Here is a 9,357-nt window from a genome sequence, read left to right on the forward strand (position 1 = left end):
GATGTTGGGGGAAACTGTTGACGGTTAAATATTGTTTTATGAAAAAAAAAAAAAAAACAGATTAACAAATGTATTAAAATCTCATTTCATTAGTTGTAGCTCGTGGTGGACTTGTTGTGTAAATGTTTACTTAAATACTTTCAATTTTAATAAAATGGTTTCCAATAATGTATTTGTAAATAAAATATAGGTCTGTACCTACGACATTTTTGGATTCGAAATGGGGTTGCTTCTATGGAATTCAAATTGAAACGAATAACTTAAGTGATTAATGGAACGTTTGGTGAAAAATAGCATCTAAAATACGTTTGGAGTTAAATTACAGAAAGCGTTTGGATTTAAATTGCCAAAAACGTAATACATTCTGACTTACTTTATTCGAACGAATTGAGAATGTGAAACAGATACTGCCTGTTTGATTCATTACAAGCTAGGTATATTGCGTTTTGTGATACTTTCTAAAAGTGTGCTAATAGGTACAGAATGCGACTTTTTCTACCTAAGTTCTATATCGGAGCCAAAACGAGGGCTACTTGTTCAATATTCTATTGAACACTTAGGCACACGGCCATTGTGACAATGTTCAGAGGAAATCTGTACGGAGCATCCAATCCGATAGCAAATGTAATGAAAAAAGTCCCAGACCACTGCCGCTTTGACTCGTTTATACGACAAGCGACCGAAGTAAAGGTCACCGCTGAATTTCATGCATTTAAAATTTACATTGTTGAACAAGCTCTCATTTTATTTGTTCGGCAAACATTTTTGTATTGAGAATTTTTGGAGTCATTTGGTTACATTTGAGTGACTTTATTTAAATGCTTGACTTAGAGGTTACTTTCGTGATATATCGTGTGTTCTTATTTACTGCACTCAAATTAAATCAGAGCTGAAACAACAAAAATAAGTTCGTAGATTAAACAAAAATAATGTTTTGATAAAAGAAAGCGAAATCATTTCTGACTGCTTTATCATAATCATTGTCCTTTTTATAGTACAGAACTGGGCAAATCTATACAAAGGAAGCAAGGAGAAGCAAGGTCGATCACGCTTGTTCAAGGGATTGATTGATGGTGTGATTGGGGACTTCAGTTTTTTTACCAGAGTAATATCCCAAGAGGACATGACACTGCAAACGTAGCCAGAATTTTAAATTTGAAGGCACTTTTGAAGTTGAGCAATCGAGGCTCAATTGCTCCATTGCTCAATTCCCGGACGGTATAACTAAAACTGTTCCGGGTTTCCGATTTTGCGCATATGTAAAAAGGATTAAATTGAAATTCATATTATAGTCCCGGACGGTCTATTTTTTTGATGTCGGAAAAAAACCGGTCGATAGCAAAATAGTTTGAGCAGAAACTTTCTGGCTAGAAATATGAAAAAAATCTTCAGTTTTCACAGCTGATTTACAAGTTTTTATCTTGTTTTCCAATCAATCGTGTTTAAAACACACCTTTCATTTTTGCCGTAAACGATAAAATCCAGGTTTTAACAAAAATAAATGGTACGTAAAACCACGCAGGTATTGGTACGGTGATTCTAGAACAAAGCATTTTGGATCACAAAATATGTGATTTATATTTTGGGATTTTAAAAGGACGTTCTTGTTTGACATTGACTCGACACGGTTTTGCTTATGTATGCATTAAAACTGTACGTACAATATGTCATGCGGCTTTGTCTACAAGTTTGGAAAGTGAAACAATTAGATCAGCCACCAGCCATCTTTTGAAAAGAGGCAATTATGATGGTTTAAAATATTTTATACCTATACATATCATTATTTATTTACAAAAAAAAAACAGTTATTCATTCTTTCACTGAACGGTAGAACCAATTTTGATAAAAACAAGAATAATTTAGATTTAACGATTAAAGTAAGCATATCCCTATTTCCTCAACCCAGAAAAAAACGGCATCAAGTTCTAGAATAAACATAAAAGCCGTAGTAATTCAAGCTTCATAGCTGTAATTAAAATTAGTAATTTCGTTCATATTTAGCTACGAAACTGTACAATGTAGGTGGTGTTGCTATTGTTTTATTCCCACTAAATTCAATAATGAATGTGTACAACGTCGCTGCTTGTTTGAGAACCCGAACATTTTGTTCCGAAACATTAGTACGGAAAATTTCTGGACAAAAAGAAAGCACTTTTAGTTCACAGTGTGAATTCTTCTAATAGGTTTCGCTTAGATCCTATTACATTTTCATTGTGATCGTTGAAATACCTAACTATTCTCAGTTTCTGAATCGCTACTGGTACGCGACCCCGGACTACTCGAGCTTCTGTTGTCACACTCCTCTCCGTTCCGTGGCAGCAGTATCCTACCCTCCTCTCCCTCAATCTCAAATCCCAAGCAGATGCCTCCTGCTAAGATCCACTGGCGATCCCGGCCAGGCACAGCCCTTCTCATGGCTCATGGTTCGCGTTAGAGGCCATGCTAATGCCTAGGGACGTCTCTACCTTTCTCCAATTGTAGCGGTTTACCGTTCCATTGGATAGAGGGAGGTAGAGATAAGAGTGCACCTGTGTATGCGCAAACACTGTCGTTGCTACGTTTTATGCACTTTAATATCTCCTGCGCAATTGACTTGGTATGCCAAATGGACTCCGATTTAGCCCTGCGGCGATGGGCAGAGGTAGAGAGGTCCGGTTGTGATGCCAACTTGGCTTTGTCTGATGTCTACACGCAGGCGACCTAGGGTTCCCTAACGGCGTCAGCGTGGTCTGCTACGCTGACGACGCGCTGGTTCTGGCACAAGGGAGGTCGCACCAGGAGGCGGCCGACATAATGACGCGCGGGGTTGCGACAGTCATCGAGAGGATCCAGCTGCTGGGCCTGGAGGTGGCCTTGCACAAATCCGAGGCCATGTGCTTTCATGGGCTTCGGAACGCGCCACCTTCAGGCCCCCAAGTCACGGTGGGGGGGGTTACCATCGGCGTCGGGAGGGCGATGAAGTACCTGGGACTCGTCCTCGACGGCCGGTGGAACTTCGTCGAGCATTTCCGACGTTTGGGCCCCAAACTGGAGAAGGCAGGTGCTGCATTCAAGCGGCTCCTGCCCAACCTGGGAGGCCCAAACGCCCCCTGCCGTAAACTCTACGCGGGGGTCATGCGGTCCATGGCCCTTTACGGGGCCCCGGTATGGGCACGTTCGGTACGGCCGCGGGCTGTACACTACCTGAACGTGCCCCAAAGGGTGATAGCCATTAGGCTAATCCGGGGGTACCGCACGATTTCCCGCGAAGCAGCTGGCCTATTTGCTGGACTGCCACCGTGGGATCTGGAGGCGAGGGTCTTCTTGCGCCTGTACGACTGGCGCGAGGAGGCTCAGCGCCGGGGAGAAACCCCGTTGCCGCGGCAAGTTGTCGCGCAGCGGGCGGAGCTCCGGCGCGATCTCATGGTGGCCTGGAGGGAGCGACTGTCGCAACCCAGTGCAGGGCACGCCACCATCGTGGCGGTAAGTCCCCTCTTTGAGGAGTGGCTCGGGAGGAGTCACGGCGCCCTCACGTACCGCATGACGCAGGTCCTCACCGGACACGGTTGTTTCGGGAGGTACCTGCACCGCATCGGTCGTGAGAAGGCGCCCGGGTGTCACCATTGTGCGGACAACCCCGAGGACACGGTGGACCACACAGTCCAGGTGTGCCCCGCATGGGAAGGGCACCGCCGGGTCCTCGTCGAGGCTTTGGGCGGCGGCGACCTCTCGCGTCCGGCCCTGGTTCAGGCCATGGTCCAGGGCGAGAGGGAATGGGATGCCGTCGCCTCCTTCTGCGAAGCGGTCATGCTCGAGAAGGAGGAGGCGGAACGCCAGAGAGTTCGCACCTCTCATCCCGGCCGCCGCGCTGGACCAGGTAGACACCATGGGCGCCGGGTGTCGCGAGATGACTCCCGGCCACCGTAGGCGTGGGTCTGTGGGCGGTGAGTTCGGGTGGCTCATCGTCCCTCTGTCTTTCTAGACGACAGACCCGTGTCGACGGCGCGCGTTGTTCCACGCGCTCCTCAAAGAGATGTCAGCAACCCCAGCGGGGCCCAGCAGGGCCAAGGCCTGCCGGGGCTGCGGGTTGTTCGAAAGAGATACCGCGGCCCCGGTACATAAAAGGCCTATGACGGAACACGACGATTTTAGTCAGTAAGAGTCTGACACTCCCTCACCGCTGCTAACCCACAGCGGGAGGGGTCATTTGATGATTTTACGTCGCTAAAAAAAAAAAAAAAAAAAGGCGACCTAGGGTAGATGGTCGCTTTGCACTGCATTGGGTTAACAGTGCAATTCGGCAGCTCCTGGGTGACGAAGCAGCTCTATTTAGAGAGGCCCTGCTTCCCCCAATCCGGGGAGGGGACTAGAAAAGGTGTCCCAAAAAAGGCTTAACCCTGTATAAAGAGAGAGAGTAACCGCGGCTGTCTCTGCATCAATAATTCGTGGTCGAAAGATACATAATAATCTCAGACGAAAAGCTGTTAAAATTAATAACATGACCTTTGCAGCGTGGAATGTGCGAACCCTCCTTGATCGCGAAAGTAGCCTGTGTCCTCCTCGTAAAACCGCTCTCGTATCGAGAGAACTCCAACGATACGGTGTGCACATCGCTGCTCTTAGTGAGACTCACTTGGCAGACGAGTGGGAGAGATTGGAGCGCTTGGGCGGATATACTTTCTTTTGGAAAGGTACTCCGTCTTCAGAGCCTAGAAGATCCGGGGTTGGATTCGCGATCAGCAACCATATAGCAGCTAAATTAGAGGAGTATCCTATCCACATCTCGGACCACGTCACCACGCTGCGCCTACACCTCGATAATGGCAATCATCTTAATATCATCAGTGTTTATGCACCAACGCTCGACAAGGATGATGAAACCAAGGCCAAGTTTTACGAAGAAGTTACGCAAACCCTATCAAAAATTCCCCTAAGGGAACAGATACTTCTGATGGGCGACTTTAATTCGCGAGTCGGACGTGACTTTGAAGCTTGGCCAAAGGTCTTGGGAAGACATGGTGTCGGTAACATAAATAGTAATGGACAACTCCTGCTATCTCTCTGTGCTGAATTCGAACTGGCCATCACCAACACCATGTTCAGACTCCCGGCTAAATATAAAACTACCTGGATGCATCCGAGATCGAAACATTGTCACCTGATTGATTTCATAATCGTTCGGCAAAGAGACATTTCCCAAGTACAGATTACACGTGTTATGCGTGATGCTAATGCAATGTGCTCCACGGACCACCGTCTTGTCGTCACCAAGATGAAGCTTCGTTTATATCCTCCTCGCAGATCTCATGGAGTGAAGCCTAAGTGCCTAGATTTGGAAAAATTTCAAAGTTTGGAGGTACGCGACAACTATATACAGGCAATTAGTGATGCGATCCAGCTAATAGACGTTGAGCATGGTGATTCTGTAGCTAACTGGCATACCCTCTCTCTCGACCGGATTAATCGCTAGTGCTTCGCAGACACTGGGTGTCAAACCTGGTAGACACGAAAACTGGTTTGATGAAAATGATAAAATACTAACAAAAGCTATCCAGAATCACCGCTCCATACTACGTCAATTTAGGGATGATCAACAAGCGGAGCGTGTTAAGCAAAGTGGAGCCGAGTTGCGGAGATATGTACGGGAAATAAAAGACAAGTGGTGGCGTCAAAAGGCCGAACGTATGCAGTGGCTCTCTGACACGAAACAGCTAGGTGCGTTTTATGATGAGGTTCGCAAACTGGTCGGTAAAACCAGTCGTACAAGAGTGCCCTTGAGATCTCATGACGGCACACAGCTACTGACCAACAAGCAGGACGTACTGAAGAGATGGGCAGAGCATTTCAACGACTTGCTCAATGTCGATAGAGCTGTGGACATGTCGTTCATCTGCTCGATGGCATCACTGCCCACTGTCAAGCAGCTAGACGATCCACTGACCCTGCGTGAGGTCATCGTCGCCGTTCAACAACAACAGAACAAAAAAGCGGTCGGCATTGATAATGTTCCTGGAGAGTTGCTGAAATATGTGGAACGAGGAGCGAGTACCTGATGAGTTTCGAGTCTCTCGGGTGTGCTCCTTGTACAAGAACAAAGGCGACAAATCTGACTGCAACTCCTATAGAGGTATCTCTCTCCTTACCTCTCCAGGCAAAACCTTTGCACGAATTTTACTGAACCGCTTGATGCCCTTGTCTGAAGACATACTGCCTGAAACCCAATTTGGCTTCCGGCCGAATCGAGGTACGTGTGAAGCCATCTTCTCTATCCGTCAACTTCTAGAGAAGAGTCGTGAGCAGAGTCAACCATTGTTTCTTTGCTTTGTTGACTTGGAGAAAGCTTTCGACTCGGTGCCGCGCAAAGCCTTATGGGTGGTACTAGCGAAACTTGGATGCACGGACAAGTTTATAAGAATGATACGACTTCTGCATGATGACATGCGCTGTTGTGTCAGTGTGCAGGGCGAAGACTCGGAGTTCTTTAAAGTGAGCTGCGGTGTGAAACAGGGCTGCGTGCTCGCTCCAACTCTCTTTGCCCTGTACTTTGCAGTTGTCGTTCGGGAAGCCTTGCAGACTCTGTCCGAAGGTATCCGTATTTGTTTTCGTACCGATGGCGGTGGTGTCTTCAACCTAAATAGACTCAAGGCTCGCACAAGAGTGTCTCACGCGACTATCACTGAGATGATGTATGGAGATGACTTATGTTTTGTGGCGGATTCCCCAGATGGGCTGCAGAGGCTTATGTCGACACTACTGCAGGCATGCAGCAGATTTGGCCTGAAGATAAATGTCAAGAAAACCGAAGTCATGGCACTTGATACTGTGAACAGTGCCCCAGTTGACATTAGACTCGGAGATGTCTCGCTTAAGCAAGTAAACCAATTCAAATATCTTGGCAGCACCATAACATCCAGGTGTCTCCTTGATAACGAAGTCAACAGCCGAATAGGAGCAGCTGCTGCAGCTTTTGGTAGACTTCGTGCCAAGGTGTTCCGCTCACATGACATAAAGCTCTCTACAAAAGTAGCTGTGTACATGGCAATAGTTCTGCCAAATCTCCTATATGCCTCTGAGACTTGGTGTCTATACCGCGAGCATATTCGGACATTAGATAGATTCCATCTAAAATGCCTACGTGACATTATGTGCATCCAGTGGTTGGACCGTGTTCGTAACACGGAAGTACTTAGACGCGCTAATGTCAGCAGTATTGAGGCCTATCTAATGCGTCGACAGCTGCGCTGGGCTGGTCATGTCTCCCGGATGTCAGATGCCAGAGTAGCAAAGCGCGTCTTCTACTCAGAACTGGAGACTGGCAAGCGTAAGCAGGGTGGTCAACGTCTGCGGTACAAAGATGTGCCGAAACGCCACATGAAGAGATGTGACTTAGATCCGTCACACTGGGAGGCTATGGCGGCAGATAGGACCAAATGGAGGCGGACTATTAAGGACAAGGTGTGCGAGTTTGAGAGCCGGCGAAGAGAACAGCTCGACGCTAAGCGAGATGAGCTAAAGGCCCGACCACCCGCGGCCATCCAATACACCTATATCGGAGGAGTGCTGACTTGCAGTGAATGTGGACGAACATTCACTGCAAAAATTGGCTTTGTCAGTCACTGGAGAGCACACCAGCGAAGCTCTCAAAATTAAGTGCAGATCCAAGTCGCTGTGGCCGAAATCGGCCAGGATCAATCAATCGATAGTAAAGAAAGTCAAAAAATATGTTAAGTTAGTGCATTAAAAAATCTATTCTATTTAGGCAAGTCTGATAGCAACGTAGGTATGCCCTCAATGTACTCGATAGTAATTCTGAAAGGACGATACACGCTCGCAGCAACCGTTTTTTGTTTTATTTCAGACAATAATTCAAAGAAAACAACATAAAGAGCGTGTATTCGTAAAATTGCTGTTCAGATGACAAACGACAGCTTTTTTGTAAAATACATTGTAAATAGAATTTGAATAAGATATTCTTTGTGTCGACATCAGTACAGCCTCTGCGATGTTTTCTTTTATTGCTTGGAAATTGAGTTAAATGGGAGTTACGTCTGCTTTCTACGATATATGAGTGAAACATACGGCCTATAAAGATGAATGTCTTGATATCACAACATCAATTCAAACACTCACATAATACAAAAAAATGCAAAAAACATAAATTCCGGCTAATCTCTATAAGATTAGAAAAAAATACATTGTTAGCGAAAATGCTAATGCAGTATCCTGTTCAATGAAAGGCTTAGCAACAACAATACAAAATGCAACAATTTTACATCTAAAGCCATTAACACGCATCGTACTGTGTCATGCCTTTGCTTTCATAAATAAAGTTTGTATAGGTATATTCCTAAGAGTTGGCACCCGTTTGCCCGTTGCGTTTCACAAGCGACCAAATACAAGCAAAGCACGGTACACGTTCGAGAGGTGTTGTTGCCAGATTGCTTATCGAAAATATTGACCAAAGTTATTTTGTAGTCTTTAGAAAAACTTTTTTTCTTGCAGTCTGGTCTAATGTCTTTTTTGATAAGAAAGTAATCAACAAGAGTATTGAAATTGGGAGCACTTTTGTAAACCGTTTTGCGTATCTACGTATACATCCACATTTTTTTGGAGAATGCAATACAAATTTGCAAAAAAATGCAAAGAATTGTTGTGAATGCTAGCATACGCTTATCGATCATAGATTTTTACTTCTCAATTTCGAGCAACTAGTGGTAACTTAACTAAGCTAGACGTTAATCTTGTTCAAGACAATGTCAAGGCGTAAAATCAGGAAAACGGACCGAAGACTGAAATAGATCCAGCTAGGTGTAAGGTGTCCGGCCTTGAAGATTTATGAGAGAGACCATTTGAAATGCGGTCACTGAAAATTGTTTTAATACTAGTTGATAACTTACTTTGTCAATAAGTTGGATGAAGCGTTTCATGTTTCAGTTTTATAGTTAATATCGAAGTGGTTCTATGTAATAACAAAGTGAGTATTTGGATATGTTATAAAATATACCATGTACAAAATTCGTCGAAATTGAGCTTTAAATGGATAAAGCATATCAGTTTGGATTTTTTGATCCATTTTTTGGAAGTACAATAAAAAACGCATAAAATCGGTCTACTTTAAAAAGCAAAATAACAATGAAAATCTGAATGATTCATGTTCACATTTCTGCTTTGATTATAAACTACGAACAAAATATTTGATCGAATGAAGGTTCGGAACGGACAAAGGAAGGACACTATGAACAATTCATGAGCGGAACTTTGTTACCAATTGTCTTAAAATTTTGTGATTCAAATGAGTAGATAAATTATGTTAATCTATTACAAAGTTTCGGAAGTGTCAAGTTTGAAAAACAACTTTGATTTATTTCACGTTGATGG

Source organism: Helicoverpa zea, chromosome 7 (assembly GCF_022581195.2).
Source record: "Helicoverpa zea isolate HzStark_Cry1AcR chromosome 7, ilHelZeax1.1, whole genome shotgun sequence".
In the NCBI taxonomy this organism is placed as follows: domain Eukaryota; kingdom Metazoa; phylum Arthropoda; class Insecta; order Lepidoptera; family Noctuidae; genus Helicoverpa; species Helicoverpa zea.